The sequence below is a fragment of the Chaetura pelagica genome, unplaced genomic scaffold (genome assembly GCF_000747805.2).
Source record: "Chaetura pelagica isolate M959 unplaced genomic scaffold, ChaPel_1.0 scaffold391, whole genome shotgun sequence".
Classification (NCBI taxonomy): Eukaryota; Metazoa; Chordata; class Aves; order Apodiformes; family Apodidae; genus Chaetura; species Chaetura pelagica.
The window spans coordinates 789505-803458 of NW_009952047.1; positions in this window are offsets into that span (position 1 = coordinate 789505).

Sequence of the window (13954 nt, forward strand, 5' to 3'; positions counted from 1 at the left end):
TAGGGGCAGTCGTCAGCCAAATGAGGGTCCTTGGACAGGTGGGTTGTTCAGTGTAGTGATGTTAGTGATGTGCTATTGAGAACATGTTTGAGCTTTGGTCAAGTTCAGGCTTTTTCAGAGACAGGTACTCCAGTGTCTTATGGTGTGGGCAGTATCGACCTTTGTTAAAACAGTCTTTAGAGTAAGACAGGAAATGTGGCCTGAGAAGAAATGAAAAATGTAAAGACATGTCTAATGAGTCAGAAGGCTGAAGATGACTGTAGTGATCAGAGTAAACCTGTTCATGCAGCAACTTAATTTAAGTCCAGTTTATTTCATAGTGTGTTAGACTTAGATGTCCCTTTTCTTCCTAGAGGTAACTTTGACTTCTTTTCCAGCTTCCCAATTTGCTGAAGTGACTGTGGCATTGTACAGTTATAGAGTAGCTTGAATAGGGGAGGCAAGGAGCAATAGCTGTTCTGTTATGCTTTATGCAATAGAGGGACTTTTGTATAGCAAATAAAAAAATGAAGCAGCTTTGACTATAACCACTTACTTTTGACAATAACCTTCTGACATGTACTTTGCTTCTGAGTTGGTAATGTTGCAGAAGGGTCATGAGTAAGCAGCATGCATTTTCTGCAGTTAACAGTATGTGGCCAACTGGTCACAATTTGTTTGTGTCAACAGTACCTTACTTGCTGTCCATTTTGTTGTGTTAATAATACTTACTGGGTGATCTCAGGAGGATTAGGATGCAGAGATACAGTGAAGAATCCTCCTGACCATGAAAGGCAATGTTGGCAGAGGAGTAATGGTAGGGATTGTGTGTAGTTGAGGTATTGCCCTTGGCTCAGATATTTTAACAGTAGGTGGCTGTAATTTTTCTGTTCTTACTTAAGTTTGCTGCAAAAAATATAAAAGTTGCAATATGATGCAGGCATTTTTCTTGGGACTTGAAGATAGAAGGGAGTGGAACATGTGTTTTAAGCAGACTTTCCCCTTGTCTTCTGTGGGACAAACAGTAGTGGACATGAAAACCAGTTAACTACTTGAAGGGTTATGGAGAACTAGAAAACATGACTGTTTTAGAGTGAATACTTCTACTTCTTTGCCTTGGTACTGATGTGTTCTTCACTGCGTGCAGTCATTTGAGTGCAATACATACCTCCTGTGAGTGGCCTGTAAAGGTGCTTAAAAATAAGTATCTTATATGGCACTTTGAGTGCATTCCACCTCATGGCCATTCCTTGTAGTTACCAGCTGGGACTGTCTATACAGATAAAAAACAAAAGAGTAACTAGCTGTCTTCTACAGTTGTGTTACCTGTTCAAACCCAAAAGGTTTAAAGATTAACAAGAAATTGTTCTTCTTAAATGGGAGTAGATCTGAAACTGCTTATGTGGGACTATTAGTAATAAGCTATCGTGGTGTTGCAGTGTGGCACTTTTTGTCTTGGGCTTTATAAAACCAGAACATTAACCAAAGTTCATATTTCAGTCCAATAAGATAAAATTAGTGTTAGTGTTGTGTTCTGTCTGCCTTCCTGATTCCAGTTTTCTCGGGAGAAGCCCATTGCTCAGGATTTAATCCTGAGAATACTTTTGATGCATCACAGTTGACTGAGATAGACTGAACAGATTGTGGTGGTGGTAGCAAAGGTCCAGCCATACAATCAAAATGTAGGATTGATGATGTGGGGAAACTGGCTCAATTCAAGCTGCTGCATCAAGTCGTATGAATGGGTAAAAAGGAAATCGGAGAAGTCCGGTAAGACTAATATTGTAAGGAGGGAGAAAAGTTCCATAGCTGTAGTAGTGAGATTAAACTCTTGAATGTCCTTCTTTAATCCTTGCTCTATGACTAGGTGTTCATGAATTTCTCTGCTACAATATCTAGGCAAGACCTTCAAACTCATTATTTCCAAGTGGTGCCAAGGAGTCATGTAAAAGGAATGCTTGAACACCATCATCTAAAGAAATCTGCCTAAATTTTTTGTCTTTTCTGTCCAACATTAGATTTGTAACATCAGATTTATAACAACCTTTCAACTTAATAAAAAATAGCCTCTCTTCAAGGTCAAGGTCTGGAGTGTACCAGGGTGATTTCAACATTTTATTTAAAAGAGTGGCATTTGGAATACTCTTTTAACAGGAAGAAGCTGGCAGTATCTGGTGCTTTCTCTAACATCAGTTATCTGCAATATATTTTCATTGAACTGTGTTGCTGTTCCTTGATCAGGACATGTTTATGACTTATTGTGCTTTGCAGATGTAGCCAGAGCACAACTTCTTACTGGCTAATCAACATTTTCGTGCCTTTTTTGTTTTCTTTATGAAACTAATCTTGCTTAACCTAAATGTAGCCACCCTTAAAACATGCAGTGCTACTGCTGTGTATTAGTAAAACATTCTTGGAAGTGGTACAAGAACAAATCTGTTTTCTTCTCTCCTTCCTCCACAAATACTTGAGTAGGGAAAAGATTATGGATTTTGGATGACTTGGGATTCAGATATTTTCCACTCTCTTTTGGGAAGTGTGGTGTAATATTATGTGAAATTGTCTACCTTAAATCTTATATTGTCTGATTTGGAGATATTATGTTGTCTGATTTGGAGAAGGTGAGTGGAACCTCTCAGGACTTCAGGTGGCTGTGTTCATTGTGGGGCCTTCTGTGCAAGAGTGAACAATACTGCAGTTGTGTACTTTTCAGTCCAGTATCAATAAGCTGCTGTTTTTTGTATTAAGGTGTCATCTCTCTTCTCCTTTTCTTCATGTAAATATTATACTAAATTTATGTAAGATGAATCAAAAGTGAAATCTGCAGCCATGCTGGAGATCTCCTCTGTGATGCTATGCGTGGTGTCCCTGGAAGCAGAAGTGGCCACTTGTGAGTAGCTGTGGCTGGTTCTGGTACATTCTGATGGCACTTCTCTCCCTCAGAATGAGCCTAGACATGGGTAAGAACACTAAGAAAGCCAGGACCATTGATTATGCAGCACCAGGACTGTTAATCAGTTTAGTGTTTCTACTCTACGTTTAATGCCTCATGCATCACATGCATGATGTTTGAAAACCTATGTGAAAAAAAATGTCTGGAATAACCAGCAGAGTTAAGAGTAGTGTTTTGTTCAACTTCAGTTGGTTGTTTCTAGTGGTTCTACTAAATAACGCAGACTCTTCAGGTAGTTTTTTGGTAGAAGTCAGTATGCCTGTAAAAAGTAAGCTAAAAGCAATTTAGTAGCCACAAGGTGGCTAGCTTGAATGATATCGCTGAACTGTTGTCCAGTAATTTTGTCCTTCAGCATTTTGAAACAGTGCTGTCCTGGTTTGAGCCAGGATGAAGCCAATTTTTCTTTTTACTGATTTTTTTTTTTTTCCTTCAGTAAGCTTTCTTGTAACTAGCAACAGTGTGTTCTGCTAGGCTGATAAGACAGTGGAATGTTTTTCTAACTACTGAGGCTTCAAGGCTGCACCTGCACTCTGCCGGCTCAGACACTGTGGGGAGATCTGTGACCCCCCCGTAGGAGGCTGAGTTAGACGGACAGCAAAATTGGCCAAAGATATTCCATTCCATATATCTACGTAAGCTCAGAGGAAGGTCAGAGATCACAGAAGACAACTTCCTTCCTTCTTCTTCTCCCCTTCTCTTCGGTCCATGGCCGGCGTCCAGGGAGTACTCTGTTCATCCATCACCGACGATCCTCAGGCTTGATCTCTCGTGACCCCCATAACTTTCTGTTCTGCTCCAGCAGCAGCTCCGGGATTCCTCGGGACTCTTCCCAGTTCAGGGAAGTGCTGTGTGAGTTGCTGGGGTGGGGGGAGGCGAGAGGCTTTTGCCCATACCTGAATATATATCTGTATATAATTGTATATATTTTCTTGTATGATTCATTAGTGTTTTAATTAAAGCTGTGCAGTTTAGTTTTCAATCCAGCCAAGTCTCTCTCTTTTTCTTTCTCTCCTTCCCTACCTGGGTTGGGGGGAGGGGGGATCGAGAGCATTGTTGTCAGACCTAAGTCAAACTGTGACAAGTGCCTTGAAATTTCTCATTGTGGTGTGGTGGCGGGTGATAGTTGGGAAGCAAAACCACTGCCAACACTTAAGTTGCAGTTGTTTGGTATCTATAACACTACAAAGGTTGTAACAAAAGAGTGCAAGGTGTACTTGGTCTAGTAAGCGCTCTAGGCAATAAAAGATAAAACAGATGGGAGGGGGAATTACTTCACTATAATACAGCTGTAAAACCTAGTAATTTCAGGGGATGATAGTGGAGAGAGTGCTTGGCGTAATAATTCTGTAGGCAATCTTGGGTATGTTTTAGGAAACAATCCCAGAAAGCCAGTCGACCTATAACAGGGTGTCCAAGAGAATGTCCAGTTTTATGATTTACATATCCTCTGCTCTACCCAGAGAGAGTCTGCATTGTCTATGGATGAGCTGTTTATTATTATTTTTTTATGCTTACTGTGGGGATAAATTTCCATATGTTAAAACATAAAATGTCAAATGTCCTGACACTGGATACTTCTGAAGAGTCTTGCTTATTCTTCATTACCCCCTTCCTTCTGGTATTTGTACTGGTCTTACCATTAAAGTTCAAGGTGAAGGAGACATAGACAGTATCAGTCTCTTCCACATCCATTGCCACGAGGTTCCTTGCTCCATTCAGCAGCAGGCCTCTGCCTTTCTTTTTCCAAATGTCTTAAGTTGACCAATCTGGCAGTGCCAGTAAGTGGAATTAACTTCTGCAGTTTGAAAGTACACACTGTCAGTGAACTTGCTAGCACTTCAAAAATGCTGAGAATTCTTTTTTCTCTTTCTGTATTAAGATACAAGTGCTTGATTTTTAAAAGCTTGTTTTCACTGGCTGTTTTTAGTTCTGCTTTTTACACTTCTTGCCATCAACAACAAAAACAACTATGAAGTAAAGACATACAAAGTGAGTTTTTCTGACTTATTGACAAGTTACTATGCTTTCCATTTCAGTTAACCTTGTTTTGAAAGATGCATCTTGGGCAGTATTTCAGAATACTGTGTTACATCATGGTTATTTACTCTTTTTTTTCTCTGCATGCTCTTAGGCTGCAGTTGGAGACTTGCTGTAGTATGGAGTGAATGATTAAGTGGTGTTTTTTGAAATTACTGTTTTATTTGTAATCTGCTTTCCATATTGCAAGTTGCATGAGTAGGAAGCAGTAGGTGCTTGAGATCTGCTTTTGGTAAAGCTCTGGTTGTGCAATACTAGTTTTTGTGTTGAGGACTTGCATAAAGTAACGTGTCCAGTAGGAGGTCTATATGAAAATCTTTTAGACTTTGTCAGAATGCCAGTAGCAGTCAAGTATGTCTACAGTTTACTTTTAATGTTTAACATTTAGAGGAAGAAGCTTGCGCTATCTAAATAGTAGTTTACGTTGATGTTAAGTGGTGGGAGAAAAATTGATGCAGCTGTAGTCTTCTGCTGCAGCTTTTCAAAGTGATTTGGGGCTAAGTCTCTATCTGCCTAGTATGTCACAGACTTGTTAGAGGAACTCTAGTTTCTTTTGTGTTTAGACTTTACTGTTATCAAGTAATCTTTAGAGTTCTAATTTGCATGCAGGACTAGTTGGATTCTAGTGGAACTTGAAATTATAGTAGGCTCTTTTTTCTGAGAAAAATGTCTATTTGTTTTGATGAGTCATTTGACAGCTAGTGGATGAAGTCCTCAGTTGTAATGTTTGAAACCTTCATTTGCATGCTGCCATTTACCTTTTCTGTTCGTAGTGTTTGCTGCTCTTTTTGCTTGTGTTTTGCATCAGGAGTGCTATGTGATGGCTTTCTGTTTGTGAACTGATGTGCCAATGGAATTCTTAGATTATGTTAAAGGTAAAAATAATATTATTGGTACAGTAATATCTACATAACTTATTTCTCTGAGCTAGTTCTCTAACATCACTGTCCTATTTTTGTCAAACTCAATGATTTCCTCATCTTAATTTGAATGATTTCTAAATAAAGGACATAAATACTAATACAATGGAACTGGAAATAAAGTCATAAGTCTGAGCTCAGCAAGAAGGCTTTGTAATACTTCTCAATTTTATTTCTGTGAAAGGGTGCAATTTTGGTAAGTTTAGCTAAAGGCAAGATCTACAGAAGAAAATGTTAGAATACTAAAACCATGATGGTTAGAAGTATGTCTTTGTATTTTTGGGAAGACTTTATAGGAAATAACAGTTGAAAACCATTTCAGTTATCTTTATCCTTAGTGGAGTGAAGCTTGAACTAGAGCTACTGAAAAAAAGTGTTAGGGCGTGGTTAGTAGGTCAGGAGAGGTTCTCCTCTGCCTCTGTTCTGCCCTGGTGAGGCTGCATCTGGAATACTGTGTCCAGTTCTTGGCCCCACAGTTGAAGAAAGACAGGGAACTGCTTGAAAGAGTCCAGCACAGAGCCACAAAGATGATGGAGTGGAACATCTCCCTTATGAGGAAAGGTTCAGGGAGCTGTGTCTCTTTAGCTTGGAGAAGAGGAGATCGATGGGTGACCTCAATGTTTACAAATACGTAAAGGGCTAGTGTCAGGAGGACAGAACCAGGCTCCTCTCCATGATGTCCAGTGATAGGACAAGGGGCAGTGGATGCAAACTGGAACATAGGAAGTTCCATGTAAACATCAGAAAAACTTATTTACTGTGAGAGTGACAGAGCACTGGAACAGGCTGCCCAGAGAAGTTGTGGAGTCTCCTTCACTGGAGACATTCAAAACCCACCTGGACGTGATGTACTCTAGTGGATCCTGCTCTCCAATGGGGGTTGGACTAGATGATCTTTTGGGGTCCCTTCCAGCACCTAAGATTCTGTGATACTGTTTGTATGGCTTCATTAAGAAAGAAGTACCTTGGACAGAAACTCATGTCTTGGCTAACTCGAATGCTGTTGGCCAATATAGCTTTTGTGGCACGAAACATTTTTTTGTGCTTTAGCAGGTTTTGCCTCAAATTGCTTTTTTTTTGCATAGAAGAAACAGCTGATGTCTGGCGTCTATTATTTATGTAGTAGAAGGTGGTTATGAAAAGGTAGACAATAGGGTTGAACTTCCAGAATAGTCTTTCTGTGTAAGTTAACTAGACCTACAGTTTCAGAATAGTAAGTGCAGTTGGCAGTTTCATTAAGTTCTCTGGCTTATCAGAAAAACAGGCCTCATAAGCACATCCAGGCTTGCATGGCTCTGTAGCCTTAAACTCACAGGAGAGCTGGCCATCCGTTCGAGGCAGTATCTGTCTGCATTTGAATGACTTAATTCTGTGACAGAGCTTTGTCCTGTGTACCAGTTGAGCTGAACTAGTGCAAAAAATAGAAAATAAAATTAAAGGTTCTATAACAGTCTGTACAAAAATGAAGTGTGTTATGAGCTAAGGAAAAATTACTATTTTGTGCCTCATGCCCACTAACACTTCTAGTAAGCCTCTCATTCATTATGTGAGATTTCTTCATTGTGAGACAGTGTTACCCTGTATGACAGATTGCACTGAGGGCACAGGTAAGGCTTTAACTCACTGAAGTTAATTAATTTAAAGAAATTCAGTATAAACAAATTTGAATGGCAGTGGAACACGTGAGGCAGATGACTCTAAAAATTGATTTGATAAAAGGGATTCAGTGGTGTGGTGATCTGGTAAAAGAAACAATGTGTGATGTTGACACCGCCTGGCACAGGTTCCTTCTGTGTTTGTTGTTTTTTTTTTTATGGTGTCAAGTGTCTATTTAGAATCCAGGTGGTATCATGCACAGTGTTCTAGGCAAGTGTCTGGTGTGACAAAATTAGATATTAAATTACACACTTTCTGAAGAGAAGCAGGTAGTCTGAAAATGTTTTTGAAAGCTATAATAAAGATGGGGCTGGACTTACTAATTTTTGAACACTAGTTGTCTCCTGATGACCGTGAGATTTTGAAGTGAGATTTGTGCATTTATCTGCTTGAACTGGGTGAGATAGCTGGTGCTAGTATATGAAAATTAAAAGAAACCAGCTTGAAGAAACAGTTGTCTGTTAGGGCATTTCTTGTGCCACAGGTTTGTTGGAGCAGTAGCAGGAAGGAAATGGTCTGCCTTAAAATTGAGATTATCAAATGATGATGTGATTACCGGTAACTACTGCTTATCACTGTCACAATTTGGGATTTCCCATTTTTGGCGTGGGCACTATGCATTTTGGCCTTGAGAAACTTCAGGTGTAAAGAAAGTTGCCTTTTGAGTGTGTTTGGAGTTGCAGGTGGAACTTCAATGATTACTGGTATGAAAAAGCAAACTAGAAAAGAGGACTGCAAGATTGTTGTGTTTTTCACCTCACAGTGCCCTGGATAGTTAACCACAGGGTTATGTGTTCAGTTTGGGTTTTTCTGCCTGCATGATACATATCTTCTTGTATGTGTGTGCACTGCTTCTGAAGATTCAAGGGTCATTGCCTGTCTGAGTCACAACATGCACTGTATGTGTGTGTGACATCAGTGAAAGAAGTGTTTTCACAGCATCCCAGACGAGAGAAATGAAGTTTTGATGAATGTCTTAGCAAATTCAAACATAGTGTCCTGGGTCACGGTGTTTAGAATTTGCATCATTAACAGCTGGGATAGATACGTTTTCTACCTGTAGTTCAAGGAAACCTTTGCAAGTATATAATGGGGACTGTGGTTTCCTTGATTCCAGCCTTCTGGGGTTTTGGTTCCTTTTCAAGTCAACTGTATGTGTGTGTGACATCAGTGAAAGAAGTGTTTTCACAGCATCCCAGACGAGAGAAATGAAGTTTTGATGAATGTCTTAGCAAATTCAAACATAGTGTCCTGGGTCACGGTGTTTAGAATTTGCATCATTAACAGCTGGGATAGATACGTTTTCTACCTGTAGTTCAAGGAAACCTTTGCAAGTATATAATGGGGACTGTGGTTTCCTTGATTCCAGCCTTCTGGGGTTTTGGTTCCTTATCAAGCCACTGAAATGGGAAATAATCTAGCTGTCATGACAGGATGAGGCTTCAAATTACTTTTGTTCACAGTGGAAAGTTAGAAAATCATATGTCACTTAGAAACAGGGGAACAGTCTTCTTTAATTCATAACTCTTCAAAACTTCAGCAAAATGCGCTGATCTTAAAACTGTTGGAGAGTGACAGTGGAGGGTTGAGTTCATTGCATCGCATTCTTCCAATGGTGTAGATTTCAGTCAAGTACTAAGTTAGGAGCCAGTGGTATCTTGCATGGGTAGGGTTACACATCCATTGATAAACGTCCAGTTATTTTTTTGTCTGTTTAAATTACTGAAGTAGGTTTCTATGTTATTAGAAATGAAACAAATTGTGCTTTCTATTTAATGAAGCCTCTGTCTGGTTTATGACTGGAGGTTGACACTTTTAGTCTCCTCCTGAGTTAGGACAGACATGGACATACTGGGCAAAGTCCAGTGAAAGGTTATGAAGGCAATGGAGCATCTCTCCTATGAGGAAAGGTTGAGAGAGTTGGGACTGTTTAGCCTGGAGAAGAGAAGGCCCAGGAGGATCTCATTAATTTGTAGAGAGGGTGCAGCCAGGCTTTTTTCCAGTGGAGGACAGTAACAGGACAAAAGACAGTTAGTTGGCAGAAGCTGAAACTCAAGAGGTTCCATCTGAACATCAGAAAACGCTCTATTGAGAATTGATGCAGGTTTCCGAGAGAGGTCACTGTCACAGCTTGAAGGTCCTAAAAACTGACATGGTCCTGAACAATTTGGTCTAGGTGGACCTGTGTGAGCAGCAGAGTTCAACCAGATGATCTCTAGAGGTCACTTCCAGCCTCAAAAATTCTGTGATCTAGTTTATCAGGTATTAAAAAAATAGCATATATGGGTCTTCATTGAGCTGAATTTGAACTTTGGAAAAACTTCGGGAAAGAAGGTATTGCTGCTGGAGCAGTTGTTGGAGTTGAAACACAGCAGGGTCTGCAGAATCAGGCTTGCAGGTGAGAAGTCTGTGCGCAGTGTGTAGATTCTGAAATCTCCTCTAACTGAAATTCAGTTAACAAGTCTGCTTTTTGCAGACGACTCTTCGAGTTTGGTAGACACTAGGATGAAACACTACTGTCCCTTACTAGCCCTTTAGTCTTTTTTCACTTAATGACAGGACAAAGTTATTGTGCTAACACACAGCTGCCCCCAAAGCACTCCAGCTAGAGTAGAAGCATGATGTGGACACTGTTTCTAGATTGGATGAATGCATGCTTTTCCTAGGAGCAGTGATTTGATTGTCTGCTTAGTACCACTGACAGTCTTGGGATAGCTAGTGTATGCCTAAAAGCTGTTGAGACACATCTGAATATAGCAGGCTGTATGAAACATTCACATATGCAGGGTTTGGAAATACTCTGTGTAATGGAGGGCTCCTAGCATCCTAGATTATTATTTTGTTAATTTCTTGCTGTCAGCATTTGCTTTGTGTGGATCAAGTTTAACACTTGAAGTCAGTTTTGCGTTGGGATATTCTTCTCCTTTTGAAGCTTCTTCTAAGTATTAATTGTGAAATGCTAAGGTGTTTAATTTTCCGTTGATTTTCTTAGAAGCTTTCAGAACGACCTGTTTTTACCTAAAAAAACTTGACTAATACTCTCTGTTTTGCAGTCTTACGCAGTACCAGTGTCTGGGGTGCACAGCTTTGTGGGGTGAAGGAGTCTGTCTCATGTAGCTGGTAGTAAGCGTGTTTCACCCCACATGGGACTCCCAATATCCCATGATTATGTAGTGTTGAATCACTGGATTGCTAGCACTTTGCGGAAAACCAGGAGGAACAAACAGTCCCAAGAGCAGATTGTTTCCCAAGGTGAACAGAATCTGCTAAGTCATTTTACACTGGTGCAGTTGATTGTGGGCCAGGTAATCCAACTGTGTTAGGCTTGCAAAATAATTGATGCCACTTTTCTCCACTTGCTTATCAAGTGCATGCTCTTAGCCAGTAGAATCACTTCTGCTACTTAATTCTTTCTGATGTCTGTTGAAAGATTCCTGCTTCTTCTTTTCTGCCACCTTTCTCAATAAATGCAAAAATCCACCCCCAGAGTCATACCTCTTCTTAGTGCTTCACAGAAGAATCTGTGTAGATAATCCACCTACTGTAGTGGATTCTGCAGAGAAATATAACAGTCTGTACTTTGCATAAGCAAACTAGAATGTAACAGACTGGTTTGACAGTTGGGAGACTGTATGGCTCAGTGTTTTTTAAAATGCTGGAACTAAGGATTGTTTGGGGGTTTTGTTTTTTTCCTCTACCATCTGATACTAATTTCTATTTACTGTTTAAAGACTGTTTCCCATCCAGCATTGTTTCTGCTGGTTTTGGGAGCCTGTAGGGAGTGGTGGGCAGAGAAATACTTGCTACCTGTGCTGTAAGTCAGCTGTGAGGAAGCATTTTGCTGAACACGTAGTGCTTGCAGATTATTTTTTTGTAACTCTGGATGAATAGAACACAAATATTTTATTTTTTGGTCCTGTGTGAGAAGTCAAAAGGGAGGAGAAACAAATTATTTTAGGGCAACAATCCTACTTTTAGTCTGTAGTGCTGGAACATGTTAATATGCTTCTGAAATACCTGTGTCTCTTCAGCTGGAAGACTTTAAAGGCACTGCTGCTTTATGTTACAGCTTGGGTTGTGACTGCTCTACATTTCTTTCTGGAGGGTTCTGAATGGTTTATTTAGGGATGCTAACTTAATTGTGTATTTAATTTGATTAATGAAGGAGAAGGCTCAAAGCTCTCTGTAGCCAAAAAAAAATAAAAATAGTTCATTGTTAAACATCCGGGAACAAAATGCTTTTTATCCTTCCCTTGTTCTGTGTCTCCCCAGTGGATTTGTGAATCTTCCCATGTGTTAAATGCTACCCAGAAAGAAGGAGTGCAGCAGTCTAGAGTAAATTGGTGAAGTCTCTTATATTCATTGTGTCACGTTTCTTGGACTACTGTTGGTGGAAGACATTTCATCTTACTGATTTTCTGTATACACAGAATGCGCTTGAGATGGATCAGTCTGTGTTGAAGTTGAAAACATTGAGTAGCTCCCCACCCTTTCCCCTTTGTGATACAGAAGATTAAGTAAATGCATTTAACTCAATCTTGAATATAGGTTATTTAGCATGTTTTAAGATTTAGGTATCTTACATACTGTTCTTTTTCGGACTGGGTAACTTGCAGTCAACTCGAGGCACACTGGAAGCCAGAAGTGTTTCATAAGACTTGAAAAATGCTTGTAAAATTTTGGAGGAAGATACTATGAACTGTGATACAACTGTGGTCTTAAACAGTGACCACATGAAAACGTAGTATATCAATGGCTCCCAAGTGTTGCCAATAACTATTCAAACTGAGGCTTCAGAAATTTTTAATAGAGAGAACTGACAGTATTCCAAAGTCTTGAGTTTGATTTTAGTAATTTGTCGTTGACAGTTACTTTGCACTGTACACTTCGATTAATTTTAAATACAATCTTTAAATAGTTCTTAGTGGAAATCCCTAAATTATTTTTTATTGAACTGATGCACAGATTTGTTCTTAACCAATATCTGTCCACGTGGCATCAAGACCTGATATTTTTAGATCACCTCTAGTCAGCTGTTTAAAAGATGAGCTTGACAGTCCTGCAGGCTGCTTGAGTACACCCTACTTCAGTGTGGCTGATCACAAGCTTATATAGTGAAGTCTCTGTATGAGTGGGTTATCTTTGCAAGAAAGACTTAAGTTTTTTTATGTTTAGAACAGCTGATTTCTTCAGGGATTGAGCAATGCAGACATGTTTCTGCCAGCAACCTTCTGAACATACCGGATAGCATACCCTGTCTGATATGTATCCAAAAGATTGCAAATGGCAGGGTGATGATGTCTCTGGTTTTATGTGCTTGGCTACAGTACAGTAATCATTCAGTGGCTGATGCTGAGTACAACCAAGTGAAGGATGCTGGAAACTTGGAGTGTTCAGCCACTGAGCTCTAAGCTATGTCAGTTTTATTGTTGTAATAAGCTGCTTTTTGTGGTTCGTTAAATCCAGCTACAGTGAATTAGAACCAGCTTAAATATAACTCAGCTGATCTCCTTTGAATGCTTTAGTTTTTTTTGTCAGATGTTACAGGCTTGCTTTATTTTCAGATCCTTACTATAAAGAATGTTTAGTTATGAAAGCTAAATGCACTTGGAAGGGGATACAGTTTTTGAGTTTGATCTATGTTCTAAAAATTATCCCAACTTCCTTATTCTTTATGCAAAGGATAAAAATCAGCTGAGGAGCCAGTAGTTGAGAGGCACCCACGTGATTTCAGTAACCTCTGATACTTAACAGTCTGAAAATAGTTACCATATGGGATGTCTTTATTGTGAGGGCAGCCTTTGCAACTTGAGAACCTTCCTGTCTTTAAGCATTTTCTGTGCCTAAATATTTTTAGCAATTTCTTAAAACTAGATGAAGTTGTCATATGGCTTTGAATGACAGCTGTTGTCATTGTCCACAGATCTAGGTGGAAAGGGAGTTCTTTTCTCTGAATTTAGTAGGAGTGGAGATGGCAGCATTATGTGTTTGATCTTTTCTCTACTGGGTGCATTTTAGATCTTAGTTAAAAAGAAAATGTAAAAAACTGATCTTAAGTGAAAAATACAACAAATTTTGATCTTTTAACACCTGATTTGGATCTGCTTCAAGCTTGTCTGTTACAGTTATTTAGCCTTCTAGCAACCTACTGAACTTCAGTGGAGGTTATTCAGAGGTGGGCCTGACAGACCCTACTTCAGTAATTTTTGGTGCTGTGGGGAGTTCTCAGCTGAGAGAAGAGAGCATTTGATACTTGCCTATGCTGAGACCATTTTCCGGTACGCTGTAGTGTACAAACGGAATAATCCTTACAGAGCAGTTGCATGTCCTTACAACATGTGCACTAAAGAAGGCAAAATCTAAATTTGAACACATTTGTGTGGCACAGCTTATAACTGGTATATGTAAT